Source organism: Mus musculus, chromosome X (genome assembly GCF_000001635.26).
Source record: "Mus musculus strain C57BL/6J chromosome X, GRCm38.p6 C57BL/6J".
Lineage (NCBI taxonomy): Eukaryota > Metazoa > Chordata > Mammalia > Rodentia > Muridae > Mus > Mus musculus.
In genome coordinates, this window is record NC_000086.7 from 46333806 (window position 1) to 46353893 (window position 20088).

Below are 20088 nucleotides of genomic sequence, written 5' to 3' on the forward strand. Positions count from 1 at the left end.
AAACTCAAAAGTAGGCTCCATGCCCAGTAAGAGATGGCAAGTGCAAAATGAACTCAATGGTTTTTTTGTAGACTTTTTGTCATGTAATGTTTTGAAAGGTTATTTTATTTTGTTTTATTATTGTTAATTTATTGCACTGGTCATTCGATTATATATTATGGTTTCTGATTGTGTGTTTTTATAGATTTTTGGTTTGGTTTTGTTTTCTCCTTTGTGTGTGTGTGTATATGCATGTGTGTGTGTGTGTGTGTGTGTGTGTGTGTGTGTGTATGTGTGTGTGTGTGTTTTGTTTTCTTTGTTTTTATATTTTTAAATTCTGTTCTTGTTAATTCTGATTCTTTTATTTTGCTTTGGAGGGTTGTTTGTTTTTTTCTGTTTTGTTTTGTTTTGTTTAATATTTTCTAAATGCACAGAGATAAAGAAAACCTGGAGTTGGACAGTTAGGAGGTAGGAAAGATCTAGGAGCACCTGACTGGGTAGGGGAAACCATGATCAGAACATAATGAATGAAAAACTTTATTTTAATTAAAATACTATTCTAAAAGAAAACAAAAAAATGTAAGCTTCAAAAGATAGGAGTGCTGTGAAAATTTGTCCTCTAGACATGACTTAGCCATAATGTATATTACTTCATGGCAGCTGAGGTTAGCCATGAGAGACCTGCAGCAGTCATAATTTTATCATGAAAGTGGAAGATGAGTCTGTAGACCTTCACTGCCACCCTTACCTGATAAGTTATGGGCAGTTGGTTTCTATGTTGCATGAGGGAGTGTTGCTTTTCTATAGGAGTGTAGCCTGTCACTAGTAGACACTCCATGTTTGAGTAGATAGCTCTCCAGATGTACACAAATGGAAAGTACTAACTGGTCTCAGGGATGATGAGAAATAAGGGCATGATGTAGAGGTGATATTTCATCTATAAAACTGATACAATGTAATCATATACAAAGTTTTCAAGAAAGAAAAACTAAAACATGATTTTGTTTCAGATTGGAGAAATATTGATAGATTCATGACAATTGCTTTACTAGCAATATTTTGTCATGAAAAAAACTTAAGACTGCATAAAACTCAAGTCTAAATCAATCAAAGACATTAACATAAAACCATACCTACTTAATATAATAGAACATTCAGTAGTGATTAACTTTGAACTTGTAAGTAAAGGAAACAACTTCCTGAACAGAACACCAATGGCTCAGACACAAAGGTCAAGAATAAATAAATGGGACCTCACAGAACTGAAAAGCTGCTGTAAGTCAAAGACACTGTCATCAGAACAAAATGACAGCTTACAGATTGTGAAATTTTTTTCACTAACTCTACATCTGTCAGAAGGGTAATAACCAAAATATATAAAATATCACCATCAATGAGGTAACCCAGATCCATGGTATGTACTCAGTGATAAGTGTATATTAGCCCAAAAGCACAGAATACCCATGAAAATAAGAAAGGCCCAAGTGAAGGTGCTTCAATCCCACTTAGAAGTGGGGACAAAATAATCATGAGAGGCAGAGGGAAAGAGAGACTTCTGGGGAAGAAGGGGGAGAGGAAAAGTGGGGAAGGGATAGGGATAGGGAGACAGGAGAGGAGTACAAAGGGCCAGGAGAATGAATGGAAATTTACAGCTGCTGCAAGGGATTGGGGTGGGGCAAAACTCTATACAGTTCCAGAGACTTAAGATGTGAGAGCCTCTCAGGTCTCAATGGAGATAACTTAGCTGAAATGACCAACATGAGGAAATGGAACCTGAAGGCACCACCTCCAATAGGTAGACAAAGACCCCCAGTGGAGGGATGCAGCTACCCACCCATCTTCAATTTTTTTGCTCCAGAATTGTTCTCATCTAAAGGAAATACAGAGACAAAATGGAGCAGACTAGAGGAAAGGCTATCCGGTGACCAGCCAAAGTAGGGATCCATCCAATGTGCAGGTATCAAACCCTGACACTAATACTGATGCCATATTGTGTTTGCAGACAGGCTGTCTTCTGAGAGGCTCTACTAGCTGACTGGGACATATGTAGATAGTTATAGCCATTGGAGTGAGATCTGGTAGATCTCTAAGGTAGAATTAGGGGAAGGATTAAAGTAGCTGAAGGGGATGACAACCCCATAGGAAAAACTATAGTATCAACTAACCTGGACATCTCAGAGTTCCCAGAAACTAAGCAACCAACCAAGGAACACACATGGCCCGGTCCATTGCCCCCATCAAATAGGCAGCAGAGGACTTCCTTATCTAGCGTCAGTGGGAGAAGATATGCCTAATTCTGTAGAAACTTGATGCCTCAGGGAAGAAGAATGCACGAGGGGATGAAGTTGGGTTGGTTGAGTGTGGGTGGGTGGTGAAGCATCCACTCAGAGGCAAAGCGGATGGGAAAGAAGTAAAGTACTCATCGAGGGGGTCCAAGAAGGAGGGACATCTGGAATGTAAATAAACAGAATAATTTAATCAATAAAAAAGAACTCAAGAAGTGAGACACCAACAATCCATATTTATAAAATAGGGTACAGAGCTAACCAGAGAACTCTCAACATGGAATCTCAAATGCCCCAGTGTAGGGGAATGCCAGGATGGGGAATCAGGAGTGGGTGGATGGATGGAGGAAAACCTTATAGAAGCAGGGGGAGGGTGGATGGGATAGGATGGGATAGGGGGTTTTCAGAGAGGAAATGTTTTCAGAGGGGAAATGAGGAAAGAGGATAACATTTGAAATGTAAATAAAGAAAATATCTAATAAAAAATTTAAAAAAATAAGAATTTCTAAAATGTTCAAAGTCATTATTCATCAGGGAAATGTTAGTCAAAATAAGTCTTGATATTCCAACTTACATCCATCAGAATGGCTAAGACTAACAACTTAAAGGACAGTACATGTTGGTGAGAATGTGGAGAAAGGGGAAAACTCCTCCATTGCTAGTGGGATTGCACATTTGTACAACCACTCTGGAAATCATTTTGACACTTTCTGAATAGACTGGTAATAGTTCTACCTCAAGACTCAGCTATACCACTCCTGGAAATACACCCAAAAATGTTCTACCATCCCATAGAGATACTTGCTCAACTATGTTCATAGCAGCTTTATTCATAATAGCCACAAACTGGAAGCAACCTAGGTGTTTCTCAAATAAAGAATGAATAGAGAATATGTGGTATATATACACAATGGAATACTATTCCACTATTACAAATGATGACATCAGGAATTTTGCAAGCAAATGGATGGAACTATAAAATATCATACTGGGTGAGGTAACCCAGACACAGAAGGACATGCATGGTATGTACTTACTTATAAGTGAATATTCACCATAAAATAAAGGATTGTAATGGCCCAAAGAAGCCAAATAACAAGAAAAGGACAAGGAAAATGGGTGAATCTTTCTCAGAAATGGAAATAAAATAGATATCAGAAGTTGATAGGAGGAAGGAAATGGGTGGAAGAGGGAATGCATAGGGAGTGCTGTAGAGGGGCTATCATGTGAAGAGAGAGCAGGAGAGAGAGAAGGGGCATCAGCTAGAGGTGGGGGCAATCTCTAGGACGTACCAGAGACCCTGGATGGAGAGAGACCCCAGAGGGTCTAAATGGGCAATTCTACCTAGCAGTGGGGAATATGGATCCTGAATTAGTCACTTCCTGAAGCCAGACAGGAGTCCCTGTGGAAGGAGAAAAAGAACAACCCACCTACAAAGCCTTAAACCCAAAATGTATCCTGCCTACAAGATGTGCAGGGGCAAAGATAGAGCAGAGATAGAGGGAATAGCCAACCAATCATTGCCCAAATTGAGACTCATCCCATGGGTTAGAACCAATCCTTGACACTCTTAATAAAACTCTATTATGCTGGGAGACAGCAGTCTAGCATAACTGTCCTCTAAGAGGTTTCACCAACAGTCAATGGAAAATGATAGAGAATCATACATAAAAGTGGAGGGAGGTTGAAAAGCAGATGGGGGCTTCCCCTTCTAAGGGGAATGGGAGGAGGAAACTTGGAGGAGATGAGAGTTGATATTTGGTTGTAAAGAGAATAAATAAACTAAAATAAAACTATGTATTAACCAAGTAAGAATTATAACTGGAAAACAGCATATTTTTCCATTGTTAGTGCACTATAATGTATTGATTCATTGTAACAGCATCATTAAACAGACCTGTATGCTATGATGTTTTTATAAATAATGACGAACTAAAGAGCAACTATGTCTTCATAACTTATAATTATACATAATGTATAGATGTCTTCATTTCACCTATATCAAGTTTAGTAGTTGCAATAAAGACTGTATACATGCAAATTTAAACTATTTGCTCTCTGTACCTTTAAGGAAAGTTCACTGAATATCATTCTGTTACAAATTGTTACAGTCCATACTTAAATATAAGCAGTTGGATAAATCAAAATACATCTATGCAGCTGAGTATAGTTGGTAGGTATAAAGAGTATTAAAAATGTTTTATTTTATATACTAAATATACTTGTCATAACATACTACTCTTTTGGTAATATGGAATTATATTTTTAAAATATTGATTTTTAATTAGATAATTATTTCATTTACATTTCCAATGCTATCCCAAAAGTCCCCCACATGCTCACCCACCCACCCACTCCCACTTCTTGGCCCTGGCATTCCCCTGTACTGAGGCATATAAAGTTTGCACGACTAATGGGCCTCTCTTTCCACTGATGGCCAACTAGGCCATCTTCTGATACATATGCAGCTAGAGACACGAGCTCCGAGGGGTACTGGTTAGGTCATATTGTTGTTCCACCTATAGGGTTACAGATCCCCCCAACTCCTTGGGTAATGATTATGTAAAATAAAATGAATACATTTCCAGTAATCATTTTATATAATGCTGAATAAAAGTGGTGAATAAGAACTCTACAAATAACGAGATGGTATGCTTTTATGATTCCTAATATAATTTGCACTTTGGCCATGTAACCATATTATGTGTATGTATCTATAATTAAATTGAAAGTGAAAATAAAAATAATAAAATTAAGGGAAATAAAAACAAAAGTAACAAGAAAATACAAAAAAATTTACAATGACATCTTACAGTCCTGTAAGGAATTATGGGTATAGAAGTTTTATGAAGAAGATTTTGAAATAACTTTAAAAATTGTGGAAGGAATAAGGAAATGCTAAATCTTCCTTGATTATTGATTCATTGATTCCAAATTATAAGGTATTCCACCTATAAAATAATCTGTAATTTAACAAGTTCTAATTATCATGCAAATAATATAAAAGTACAATATTATCATATCTTAGCATTTATTTCTCTAAGATCACAGACAAGACTACGCAATATAGTACAGAAATGAAACTGTGAATTGAATTGAATGATCTGAAGTTGATATGTTATTTTAAGAATGATTATAATTAAGATACTGGCATAATGACTGAAGGGGACACAAACAGATGTATATTAACATAAATAACTCCAGACATGAAAGCAGATCCACTACAAACCTCATTGAACAACTGGACAGTAAGAAAAGATAGAATGAGGTAGATTACATACATAATACTTCTTGGGTCTGATCTTTACTACAAAGGGATGGAAAAATCTATGGTAATTTATACAGGTGGGGATATTAGTAAAGGTCCAATAGAAAGAACTATGGTTAATGAGAGAATATTTTAACTTTGAACTGTTTAATTGGGAAAAACCTTAATATAAGAAGTGAATAAGCCCCTCATAGGCTGGCTCATTTGACTGTGAAATATGAAAGAGATAGAGTCAATCTGAGTGCTGTTGATGCAGAGGAACTTAGTATTATTACTACCCATCACTACTTAAGTATAGGTGGCAAAAAGATTATATGAGGGAATTTTTTTCTCGATAAATTTGTACAAGCAAATTGGATATAATTGGATCATGTTCTATGATTATTAAGGGACTGGACAAGAACAAAAGAAGGATAAACATTACAAAAAAAAAGTTCTGCATAAAAGTGGTGGTGTTTGATTAAGCTCCTTGAACCAAATAAGACAGAGCTCACAGGAAATTTAACAGTGTGACTCAGAAGGAACCATAGAACTGGCAGGAAGAATCAGTGGCTTCACTGAGCTCCATGTTAAAAGATGGTATTTACCAGTTAGAGGAGACTCTAGAATTTATAGTCTAGAAGATCTGAATGTTTTACCTGGCATGAAGTAGGGTTCCTACAGATCTAAAGTAATTACAGGGGGATTTGAAAAGGAAACAGCAGGTATGAAGAAGTGTGTCATTGTCATTCAAAATCCAATGTGGATAGATATGTCCTGAGCCAGAGTGACTAAGTGAAAGGTTGAGAAAGCCAAACTGAATGTTTGTGTGCCTCTGATTAATGAATGTATAAATGATATAGTGGTACAGGTAAAAAAAAATCTATGCTTAATTAATGATGATCAGTTATGCCCCATGAGTAACTATATATTTCTCCCTTATACAAAATGTAGATGGAAATTGTTTAACCCAGTCAGGTTGCTCATTGTTTCTGGATGCAGTTAATTGACAATGAACATCATGACACAGTTTTGGTCTAGGAAATGCCAAATATAGGGAGCTTCTTTGGGTATAATTGATGAGATCATAGCCGTCCACCTCTTTGTCCCTAGACATTCTGAAACAATGAGCGTCAGCCCAGGCCTAACTGAAAGTACTAGATGTGGGGGATACATGGCAGCTCCATGGGAGTAAATTGAGATAACAAGTAAAATGGCTCATGGAGAATAAATATGGATGATAGATGGAGAACTTCTTATGGTAGTGTCTCCTACCCATGATGCTGAAGGGTCCATTTGATGGGTCATTTGATACAAATTATGAAAATTGTTCATGCTGTACTGAATTTAATAGCATTTTTTTTTACTACAGACGTTTCAGATCAACTGGCCCTGGTTGAGTGAGTTGGAGGTCTTCACATACCATCGTCCACTTGCAAAACTACTTTATTAAATAGTTAAATAATGCTAGCAGCTTTCGCGCTATACAGATTTAAGATACTTGAATGCCCTGAGTGCACACCTAAAGAATTATGGATGGAAAAACAGTTCAAATGGGTTCAGAGACCAGGTCCGACTGTTGGTTTCTTGGAAATTTTAATGTTGGGTTAGTCACAGATGATACACAACCTTTGTCTAGAAACATTAATAAAGTGATTAAGGAGTTTGAACAAATGTATATGTAGGAAAAGACTCTATCCGAAGAACATTACATTTATTAATTAAAAATTCTAGTATCAGACTGGTCTACCTGCATGGGAGTTGTCAGCCTTCAAGGGTTCTGACACACTGAGCCAATATAGGATATTGTTATTGGTAAAAGTTGTCCTAATTAATGGATTGTAAGACAGGATAGCTGAAAACATCATGCTTTTTAATGGAGAAAAAGGAAGCCATTGCACTCAAACTATTCAGTAGGTTTCATCCCTCCTGTCCAGCTTTCAAATTGCCAGAACTAAATACACCCTTACCATTTTCATCAGCAGTTTGATTCACCTCTGTACCCTGCATGTTGATAGCCAACATGGCAGGTAAGACGTGTCTGCCCAGAAAAATAGCATGGCTGTTATGCATGCGGACAGCTGCTTTCTGATTAAATTTAAGTTCTGCCTCACAGGAGGGAATCACATATGGTACCCTAAGACCAGCAGTAGAAGCCTGTGCCTTATGGGGAGGGTATGGGTCATAGGAAGTAGAAGAAATGAGATATTTTGCTAAATAGGCATCATATAACTGTCAAATTAACTTCTAACTGTTTCTACTTATATCACTGAATAATTTTTGCTGTCGTTTTTAGTCAGAGAAACTTCTTTCTTTGGGTAGTACATATATCAGAGATCCATAGTTTGTCAAACTGCTAAGAATAAATGTCTACGGAGTGTTCTGCTATAAATGGAACATCTATGTTGCTACCTTCACAGATCAAGGAATATCACAGGAGAATGGAGGGAAAGATATTAAGATCCAGAGGAAGGGGGTGAAATATTATGAAATGTTGCTTCTAGGCATGAAAAAGCCATTACCCTCTTGAAATACTGGGAATTATCATAGAATTATTTCTATACAAATGTATATAATATCCCTGTTCTCAGTCGATAAGGAGTAAGGAAATTTAAGCAGTCAAATTAGATAGATAGATAGATAGATAGATAGATAGATAGATAGATAGATGGATGGATGGATGGATGGATGGATGGATGGTTGGATGGATGGATAGATAGATAGATAGATAGATAGATAGATAGAGATAGATAGAGATAGATAAATATGCATATATATGTCTGTATAATATATAAATATGTTATCACTTACCATATATCACATATAAGTCATATATAGCATATATCATATCAAATATCTTATAGCATATAGGATGTTGCATATAGCATATGTTATATATTATATTTCATATAAATTTTTACATACTTCATACTACAACTTAGTTTCAAAAGTTTAGATGTTTATTTTTTACATAGAGTAACTAGCTGTAGAAATTAGAGAATTCAAAAGGGGTTGCTGTAGAAAAAATAGTTTGCAATAGGGAGCTAATATAATATAAGTGGTATGAACAGGGAAATGGGAATATTGTGGATGGAGCTGTATGTTGGCAGGAGAATGGAAAGATTGGAAAGACATAAAATAGATGTGGTAGAGAGAAGGGATAACTATAATTAGTGGTGTTTGGAAAAGCCAAGTGGAAACATATTTTATAAGTTTCATACGCACACACACACATCAATAATAATTAAAGAGGAATAGGTCATCAAATTAAGAGAGAATGTGATGGATAGGGAAGAGTTGTAGTGAGAGAGTATGGAATGGAAATGATATAAACACAGTACTCAGCTATGAATTTTTTAAAAATAGCAAGTTTGTTTTGTTTCTTTTTCCTAAAGAGAGAGAGGGAGAGAGAAACCAAAACCAAAACCAAAGGTTAACTGGAACTACCCTAGAAGGGCAAAAAGTATCTTCCCAGATGCCATACAAAAAAATTCACTCAAAGATATGGGATACTCTGCCACTTAAACTTGATCAGAGAGGTCCCAGAGTACCCACACGAACTAGATTGTATGACCCTATTGCTAAAGATACCACATTCTTCATTCAAAAGGCATGGAGAGTTCACCATGGTAGTGATTTGAAATCTTTCTCCTTCCTGGCTAATTTTCATAATCTCAGCAGTGCTATGTGGCTGCTGATTGAGAAAAATCTCCAGGCCGTCGTGGTGGCATATGCCTTTAATCCCAGCACTTGGGAGGCAGAGGCAGGCAGATTTCTGAATTCGAGGCCAGCCTGGTCTACAGAGTGAGTTCCAGAACAGGCAGGGCTATACAGAGAAACCCTGCTTTGAAAAAAAGAAAGAAGGAAAGAAAGGAAGGAAGGAAGGAAGGAAGGAAGGAAGGAAGGAAGGAAGGAAGGAAGGAAGAAAAAGAAAGAAAGAAAGAAAGAAAGAAAGAAAGAAAGAAAGAAAGAAAGAAAGAAAGGAAAAAAAAAGAAAGAAAAATCTTCAACTGTTTTTCCAGCTATGAACTTGAGAGCTATAATAATGACTGGCCTAACAAGATATCACATTGGAGCTATGGTGAAATGGATGTTGAAGAGGTAACCAATACTATTTTAACTGTATGAGAGTCCTATGCCTCAGAAGAGAACTTATTCATAGTAATATAATGAACAAAACCAAGAACCAGTGACTGAGGTGCTCATAGGTCTTAGTGGAGAATTTGTGGTGATTATTTTAATAAGTGTATATAATTATAATATATAAGGTCTTTTAAAACCTTTTTCAGAGAAAGGTCTTTCTTTACTAGATGATGGTTAATATAGACACTCGAAACTGCTCAAAATTCAGAAAAAAAAAATACCTGTGACATACTCAACCCTAAATGAAATAAATCTATCAATTTGGTGGCAGTTTAAATTACAAGTAAATCCTCCTATAGGCACATAAGAAGAGGCACTATTAGAAACTTTGGCCTTGTAAGAGTAGCTGTGGGATTGTTGGAGGAAGCATTATCACAGTATTTTCTAATGCCTCCCAATCCAGGCAGGGAGGAAGGGCAGTGAGCGGTATATATAGTGAATGAGTAAAAATCAATCAATCAATTAATTAATTAATTAAAAACAGAAAGATAAAAAGTAACCAAATTAAATTGGGGAAGTTGAGATTTTGGGGTTCTAGCATTGATTAGTACTAAAAACTAGGTATTTTGAAAGTTCAGTTAAAATTATTCACTATAAATAAAACAAAGAATAAGGAAAAATAAAGTATTGGAAAACATGCTACACAATTAAGCATATAAATAGATAATAGAAATACTAGAGGTAACACAAAGAACAAAATAAAAATAAAGGGAAAATGGCAACTGAAGTGTTTCCAATTTTTCTAGAATATATTAATCTATACATTAACATCAACCAAGAATCACCCCCACAAAGTAAAACCGTTTAAGAACCTCACTTAGACGTGTTATAGAGAAAATGAGGAAAACAGCAGAGATAATGTTCAAAACAACAACAAAAAATAAACAAAAGGAGATTCGTTACATAGAGGAATTGGAACAACCAATACTTGGAATAAGAAGCAATGGCAAAGGGCAATGAAATACCATATTTGAAACTATGAAATATACCTTTTGTCATGAAGGGTTTCATTTATCTATTTGGTTTTTTAATTCAAGAAAATGTGGCTTGACATATTTAGCAAATTCAGAACAATTTTCCTTGGCATACATTATAACAAATTCTGAGCAGTTTCCTTACTTGAACCTTAGTGATTTTAAACAGTAATTAAACTAATGGACATAAAGGCAATAAATTTAATTATAAAATTCAATATAAATTTGTATTTATTTTCTTCCTTTTCTTAACTTATTGAAAAGTCAATTATGAAACAATGAAACCATATAAATTTAATTAAATTATTATCTATATATGTAGAGAAGTGTAAAAATACAAAGTTTGTGTTGTGACATATGCCTGTGATATCATGACTTCCTGGAGTTGAAACAGGACTACAATGTCAAGGCCATAGTGGGATAACCAATAATGTGCTTTTAGAAATAAGCTAATAGTACTTATACTAATACTATCAATAACAATGATGATAATACTAAGGATATAAATAAATGTAAATTTGTAGTAAGAAAATTAAACATTATATATAGAGAGAAATATTACAAATTTAAATGTCTCATTTCTTCTCCTAGCACCTTTATCAAAAATAAAAATTTACAAAATAATCATAATGTTATGCTTTGGACATATGTACATAGGACAAGCAATGAAATGACTCAATAGATTATATAGATATTATGCATATAAACATATATGTTCATATATACATATATGTTCATATATATACACATATACACATATGTTCATATATATATGTATGTGTGTGTGTATAAAAATAATAACTAAAAAAGAGGCCATGAATTTATAGGGAAGAAATAAAAGTGCTTTGGGGTGTGGTTTATAGATGTAATGTTTATTCACAACACTGTTAACATAAAATGGAGAGATATAAACTACCCAATGGATAGTTCTACATTACATGTAAATTACATTTGTATAACTCTGCTACAGATTATGATGCAATAATGTATAAAAGCTCCAAATATCTAAGGTACAATTCGCAGACCAAATGAAGCTCGAGAAGAAGGAAGACCAAAGTGTGGATGCTTCAGTCCTTCTTAGAAGGAGGAACAAAATACTCATGGGAGGAAATACAGGTACAAATAGTGGAGCAGAGACTGAAGGAAAGGCCATCAAGAGACTGCCCCACCTAGGGAACCGTCCCATATACAGACAGCAAACTTAGATACTATTGCTGATGCTAAGAAGTGCTTGCTAACAGGAGCCTGATAGAGCTGTCTCCTGAGAGGCTCTGCCAGAGCCTGACAGAGGTGGATGCTTTCAGCCAACCATTGACTGAGCATGGGGTCCCCAATGGAAGAGTTAGAAAAAGGACTAAAGAAGGTAAACGGGTTTGCAACCCCATAGGAATAACAACAATACCAACCAACCAGACTCTCTAGAGCTCCCAGGGACTAAACCTCCAACCAAACAGTACATGTGGAGCATCCCATAGCTCCAGCCACATATGTAGCAGAGGATTGCCTTGTGAGACATCAATGCGAAGAGAGGCCCTTGGTCATGTGAAGGCTTGATGCCCCAGTCTAGGGGAATGCTAGTGTGGGGAGGTAGGAGTGGGTGGGTGTGGTAGCACCGTCATAGAAGCATGGGGAGGGGGAATGGGATAGGGCCTTTCAGAAGGGGAAACCAGGAAATGTAATGTATATACATTTGAGTTGTAAATAAAGAAAATATCCAATAAAAAGTAATGAAACAGATATTAAATAGTTATCTGTTAAAAAATATGATTAAACAATCAATGATGGAACGGAAATAATTTAGAGTAAAACATCTTCCTAAAGCAAAAAAAAAAAAAAAAAAAAAAAAAAAGCAGTGAACTATACAACAAAACTTAACTAAGACATAGAACAATGATTAAAAATATAGACATCAGTAAGATTAAATATGAATATATCTAAATTCCAATCTGAAGGCATAGTTTATTATGAAATTTCCACATCCATTTGGTAAATGAGAGGCACATAATGTTCCAAGTAAGGAAACTAATATCAGAAAAACTAGACATGCAAATATGTCACTACAGATAAAGACATATAATTACTATACTAATAGAATCAACACAGAAAGAATAGTTATAAACATATAAATATTTCTGCCAACAAAGCTCCCAGATATATAAGAACAATGGAGTTAAGAAATTCAATAATTTCACAATAGTAGTTAGACAAATCAATATGTAATATTTAGTAATACAAAGAAGTTGACTAGATTCAATGAACACATATGGGCCATTCAATCCAGCAAGAGAAGCGTACACATTAATACTAAATGAACTCCAAAACATTCTCTGTATAAACAATATGCTAGACAATGAAACAAAGCCAGATATATTTAAATGTATCAACATCATAGTAAGTAAGTTCTCCAAAGTAGAAATTGAAAATTGTTATGCTGAATATTTCAAGGTCCCACAGATCACCAGAGACCAGCAGGAGGCTAACTCATATGTAAAAGGAAGGAGTCTTTATTCAAGCTCAAGTTCAGAACCTCCAATCTTCCTAGCAGAGTGGAAGGTGCCCAAGGTGCTTTGCTAGTACAAATCTTGCCTGTTCATCATGGTAACAGGGTAGGAGACATTCCAATTTGGCAGTTACATGATTGGTTGACATTTGCTTAGCACCTTTCTATTTGGCTAGCAATGATTTCAGCTTGGTATGAACAATGGTTGCTAGCTTCATCAATCTACTTTAGGCATTAGGTACTTTCCCCACTTAAGAACTGATTGGTTGTTGCTATGAGTTGAGTGGTCATTTGCCCAGAGAAATTGTGATTGTTACCTGAGTGACATGGCTCCTGGAATAAGTTGGAGTTTTTCCAGTAGCTAAGTTCATTCAGATAGCAAGTTAATCATAAAATGGAGTCTGAAAGCAAAATGGACTTTCTAATGTTAACTGGGTCCTTCAGAAATTAATATGAATTTGGAAAGTTCAAACTTAGGTACACTGTAAATGTTAGGTCTAAAGGTAACCTGAGGCAGATGGCTGACTAAGATGTCTATTAACATCAGAATAGTGAAAAAAAAAAAAGAGTACAAAGGAAAAAACAAACAAGCAAACAAACAAACATCAAAATGGATGAATAGATGCTGGCCAGCTCTCTCAGCTGGCCTCTTCAGTACTTGTGCCTACTCTTAGCACACTTTATCCTGCTCCCTACACTGAACTTCTCCCTCCTAGGAACTAGATTTCCACTACCATCACACCAGCTTCTGATCCCTGTATAACTCAGACATTTTGGCTATGCTCCCTTTTGGTCTCTGGATTCCCACATACTCTTTTGGCTTCTTATCTCTACTTTTCCTCTTTTGCTTTTACACCTCCCTCTCCTCTCATTGCCATGTTCAGCCTGGACTCTTCCAAATAACTCTGGTTGTTCTTTCCCTCATCAAACCTTCTCCTGGACCCATAACCAGGAGAAATCATGGGCTAATTTATATTCATTCAGTAAATGGACTCCTATGCAACTAGGAAGTGAAACAAATAACAAGGGTAATTTAAAAAAAAAACATGGAGATGGAAGACAATGAAGAAAAAGCATAGCAAACAGGACAAGAGTCCTTAGAGGGAAAATTAAAATTATAATTGTACACATTAAAAAAGAAAAGATCTCAGAGTGATACCTTAACCTTATTACTTCTAGAGTGGTGAATAGCAGGTCAAAGGTACTGTTGAAATAAATGGGAAAATGGGAGGAAGCCTTTAACTGTGAAGAAATGTATAAGGAAAAACAGAGAAAGAAGGAAAGATAGGGGATAAATAACATTAAGGATATTTGAAAAAGACATAGGGAATCATTTTATGTTTACCTAAATTTACATATAATATGTGTATATGTGTATGCATAGATATAGTTTAAATGAAGTTACTCTACTTAGGGTAGTAAAACTACCCTCCCCACAAGCTATATACTGTGTTACAAATATTGCAGGACTAAACAGAAGCAACTTTCTAAATTGTTCAGGGAATCAAAGTAATCCTCTAAAACAATATACACTATTCCTGGTGTTCCTGGATTTATGCTAGAATTTAAAGTCATTCCTTATGCCAAAGAAACCACTCATGTCAGTCACAGAATATAAAGAAATGGGGAAGTAGCTTAAAAATCTACTCCCTCAGGAGTCACTCATATTATTGGAAGATAGCATGCCAGCTGTCAAGTGAGAGGGGCAATTAGCAGTCTTTCTTGACAATAATGCTTATGAACCATAAAAATGACGACCCTCCAAATAGTCTAATGGTGGAAGTTTTATCTTGGGCAAAACCAACAGCTGTCTAAATGGACTTAATATGAGAAAATTCATGCTTGACCCTATACAAATAACCAACTATCCATGGTTGGTTAAGCCATTTATCTAGAGGAGAACATACCACTACTATTTTCCAAAAATAATATTTCTATTTCATAAGTATCTATCCCTACACCCACAGCGAATTATAGCTTTCACCCTTTATAAAGTAAACTACTTTTTACAAAAGTTGCAGACTACTACAGATATCTACAAATGGACAATATATAGAGAATAAGTGACCATATAGTGCCCATCCCTCAGTGATATACTTTTAGACAACTCCTACACCTAACACTCAAAGAAAATAACAAAAAAGGAGGAAGAGATATTGTTAGGAGTCAGAGGTGCAAGATGTGTGCTGTTAGATAATATCCCCTAGACGTGACATAGAAAAATCCCAAAACTCTCAAGCATAGAGATGCCTGAACAAGATCAGTATAATTGTACCAGTTGGAGTGCAAAATTGGGCAAGGGAAATTTCACATGGTCCCATATCTTCATAAAGAGATACTCATAGCCAATAGATAGAGAGGAGAATCATATTCTTCCAGGGATGTTGGCCAATCCCAAGGGGTCACAGTGAAAACATGTATATATGAGCAGTTCTAAATGGAAGCAGTAGCTTATACATGTACATGTGTGAATACAGGAGATAACAAATTGTTGGAGTAAGCATAGGAGGATGAATAGGGGCGGGGTGAGGGACTGGTAAAGAGTTATGAAGATGCTGTTATCATGTATGAAGTCCTCAGAAAATAGAAATACTTTTAAAGTATAGTTGTTGGTTACACTAGTACAGGGAAGGAAACAAATTCATGGATTCATTCATCCAAAATGTATTCATCATTGGCTACATGGTATAGATGATATTAGGTCCTGGAAATTAAAGTTAATGTGTCTTAAGGCTTTACTGCTGTGAAAAGACACCATGACCAAGGCAAATCTTAGTCAACATTTAATTGGGACTGGCTTACAAGTCCAGAATTTCAGTCCATTATCATCAAAGTAGAAGTATGACAGCAATCAGGCAGGCATGGGGCAGGGAGAGCTGAGAGTTCTACATCTTTATCTGAAGGCTGCTATAAGAAGACTGGCTCCCAGGCAGCTAAGAAAAGGGTCTTAAAGCCCATGCTAACAGTGATGCATTTACTCCAACAAGGCCATACCTCCTAATGTTGACACATCTTGGGACAAGCATGTGCAAACCATCAAATTCCACTCCCTGGCTCCCATAGGCTTCTTCAAGCAAATTAGTCTATGGGGTCCATACCTAAACTTAGCATAATGCAAAATACATGAAATCTAAATTCAAAAATCCCCATAGTCTATAGCAGTCTCAACAATGTTAAAAGTTCAAATTTCAAAGTTCCTTTTGAGATTCAAGCAGTCTCTTACTTGTAATTCTGTGGGGTAGTGGGCTGTGCACAGGCAACCTGGTCCCTGGTCAAGCAAAGGTCTGGAACCCCGGTGACCTGAAGGGTGGTGACTTCCACCTGCATAGGACAGAAAGTGTTTGGACATGCCTCCTGGGTCCCTGGCTCTTGTCCTGTAGCTATAGCCTCCCACAGCCCCCTGCAGAGAGTTATGTGGCCAATCAGTCACATAAGAGCAGCATCAAGCCCTCCCACATGCAAATAAGGCTTCCCCAAAGCTGTCAGAACAAACCAAAGAGAAGTACCTACTGTCAGACCCTTACCCACCCCAAAAACTGTAAACAAGAACCCTATCTGGAAGGATTAGGTGTGCGTTTGAGAACTACTCCATCATCCGAGCTTTCTGTTTTAAGAGATGTCACACTTGGGAGAGATTTGTTCTACTGAAGTGCTGCCTGAAGCTCACTAACTAGTCAGTCTCTTGTTAGCCCAGACCAACCTGACTCAGTGCAGGGTAGCACAGAGTAAACAAGTAACCAAGAAGGCACTGCAGATACAGAGGTGGAGACAACTGAAGCAGAAGTGTTGAAAGCTTCCCTTTCTCTGGAACTCTCACACCAGACCTTGCCAGAGATCTACATGGAAAGCCTCTGGCACACAGGCCCACATAATCCCATATAAAGTGAAAAATACTGAACCAAAGCAAGACAGAAAAAAGCTGGACAAACTCCAAACTCCACGTCTCCATGTCAGATGTCAAAGCACTCTTCAGACTTCCAACGCTACTTATCCTTATCAACTGCTGTTGGCAGATCTATCATTCAGCAGCAACAAGCATCATTCTCTGATCTGGTTTCATTCTCTGTTAGCAGCTTTGCTCAGAAGGTATCTAGCTGGTCTGGCATCTCTAACATGTTGGGGTATCCAAGGCAACTTCAACATTACAGCTTCCTATTCCAGTGCCTAAGATCTATATAGAATCTTCTGGGCTCCTCCAAAGGACTTGTGCCACTTCTCCAGCTCTGCTATCAGCAGTACTCTATATTCTAATCGACTCTACTTCACTCCACTCCACTGCTGCTGCTGTTCTGGTGATCATCCCATGGTACTGGCATCTCCAGTACACTGGATACTTCAACTGCAACTAGGCTTCATCAATACCCTCTCATAGACCCTCTTCATGGTGTCAAGCCTCAAGTATTTTCTGTGACCACGTCAGTCTTTGGCTTTCAACTGCAACTCAGTCTGCACTTTCACCAATGACCTTCCCTGGCTTCTCATAGTGCCAAGCACCAGCTGCTCTTCATGATATTTTCATACCTTCAAAACTAGTATCACCTTGGTGATTCTTATACATTACCAAGTCTAGCTGAGCATGAGGTAAACCTTGGCTCTCTCTGGAACAGAGCTTTGTTGTGCTCTTAGAAAATACTTCCTAGATTTCCCCTCAGTGATGCTAGTCTCTTCTTAATCTCTGCTAATTTCTTAGCTCCAGCTAAGCAGTATCAATTGTCTCACTAGTCCCTTCTACTTTTCACTCTATAAACCAAACCATAGCCACATGGCCAAAGTTGCTTAGTTCTGCTGCTTGCTGAGACTGGAAAATGGCTTCCTTGTAATAACATTTTTACCAGCTTTCTGTTTTCAGTGAATTTACACTTTGCCTAAGTTTGGTTTTCTTGGAATTTGCTCTGTAGACTGACTTTGAACTCAGAGATCTTGCATGCTTTTTTTCCTAAGTACTTGGATTACAGATATGGTTGAACATGGCTAGATTTAAGCTTTTCTCTACTTGGTACCTTCTGTGAACAAGGCTGTCCTTAAACTCAGAGATTTGCTTGCATCTGTCACCTCAACTTAAGCTTTTTTTTCACTTAGAACTTGCTCTTTCCAAGCCTAGCCTTAAATTCAGAGATCTCTTTGGATGAAAGGTGTGTACCACCATGCCTGAATCTAAACTTTGTTGGGTGGGATCTTGCCCCAATATTCTACTTCCTTAGTCTATTATCTCCTAAAATATAGGATTCTGTTTAATTCTACTTCCTGGTACCCCTTTAATACTTGAACCATGTATTTTGTATTTTCTTCTTTCTCAGCTCGATCCTTTTCATTAAAATGCTTTTCATAAGACTAAACCAGAAAACAAAGTATCAGTTGGACTTTTTTTTTGAGGCTTCCTTTGTCAATGCAATTAGTATAAATCTTTACCTTAGCCTCAGATAGACTCTTCATACAAAGGCAAAAAGCATCAAAATACCACAAAACAGTCTCTAGGCCATGTATTGAAATCCTTTTCCTTTGAAATCTCTTGGAGGAGATCTGCATACTTCAAATAACTCTCAGCAACAAAGTCTTCCATATTCTTACTAGGCAACTCCATTAAGCCCCACTTAAAGCATTCCATTGCTTTCCAAATTCAAACTCCCAAAATCTACAATCTTTCAAACAAAATTATGGTCAGGCCTATCATGGACATAGTCAGTCCCCGGTACCAACTTCTGTCTTTGGGCTTTACTGCTGTGAATAGACACCCTGATGATGGCAACTCTTAGACAACATTTAATTGATGATGGCTTACAGGTTCAGAGGTTTAGTAGATTATCGTCAAGTTGGGAGCATGACAACATCCAAGCAGGCATAGTGCAAGAAGAGCTGAGAGTCCTACATCTTTATATAAAGGCTGCTATGAGAAGAATTGCTCCCAGGCAGCTAATACAAGGGACTGAAAGCCTATGACCATAGTGATATACCTACTCCAACAAGGCCACACTTCCTAATGGTACCACACCTTGGGCCAAGATTATATAAACCATCACAATGTGACTCTAACATTTACCTTCACAGAGTTTTCCCCCCTACATTGAAGATCTTTATTATGACAATCATATACTAACCTTAAGTACATAGCAAGTTGTTATGTGGTCTATGGCTAAGCAAATTAATGTAAAGAATGAGGATGAGAAGAACATTTATATAGTCCAATAAAGGAAGGCTTCAGAAAGAAGAGATCACGTACTATAATGGCAAAGTACCAAAGGAAAAGAGGGGAACAATCAACAGTTCCTAAAGCAGTTAAGAACTAATGCTAATGACAACTTCTTTCAGGGTGGAGAGGGTGATAAGAAGAAAAATATAAGGGCTTACAATGAGGCTGTAGAGAGATCAACATTATGAAATTAAGAAAAGAAGTTTAGATTCTGTTATAAAATTAACAGTTAGATTTTAGAGGAATTTTAATCCAACAACATGGCTACTCTAGCAATGGATCACAGCCAAAGATCTTCTAGATCTATCTGATCTGGTCCAAATACAGACATGGCCTGGTTTGAAGTATAGTCTAGCTGGAATATAGATATGATCTTAGTACAGACCCTTAATCCCTAATAATGAAGGTAAGATTAGTTTGTAGAAGGAAGGAATCATATTTGAAAGTGATGTCTAGTTGAAAGGCAGACAAATTGATGAATCAGAGAATGATATGACAGAATCAGAGATAGGATATGCTCAACTCTAAGAAAAACAGAGCAGGAAAGAGAGACTACATCAGAGCAGCAAGAGAGAAAAAAGTATAGTGCATTTGTGTATCATGGAGAGACAGATGATATAGAGAACATCCTAAACGCAGGTGAAGACAGAACAAGCCAGAGGATGAGAATGAACCAGAAGATTAGAATATTTTTCCAGAGTTAGTATGAGATCAAGCAGAGCAATTCAGTCAGAAACCAACAGATGCTGGATCGACTCCTTCATCTTATAAGA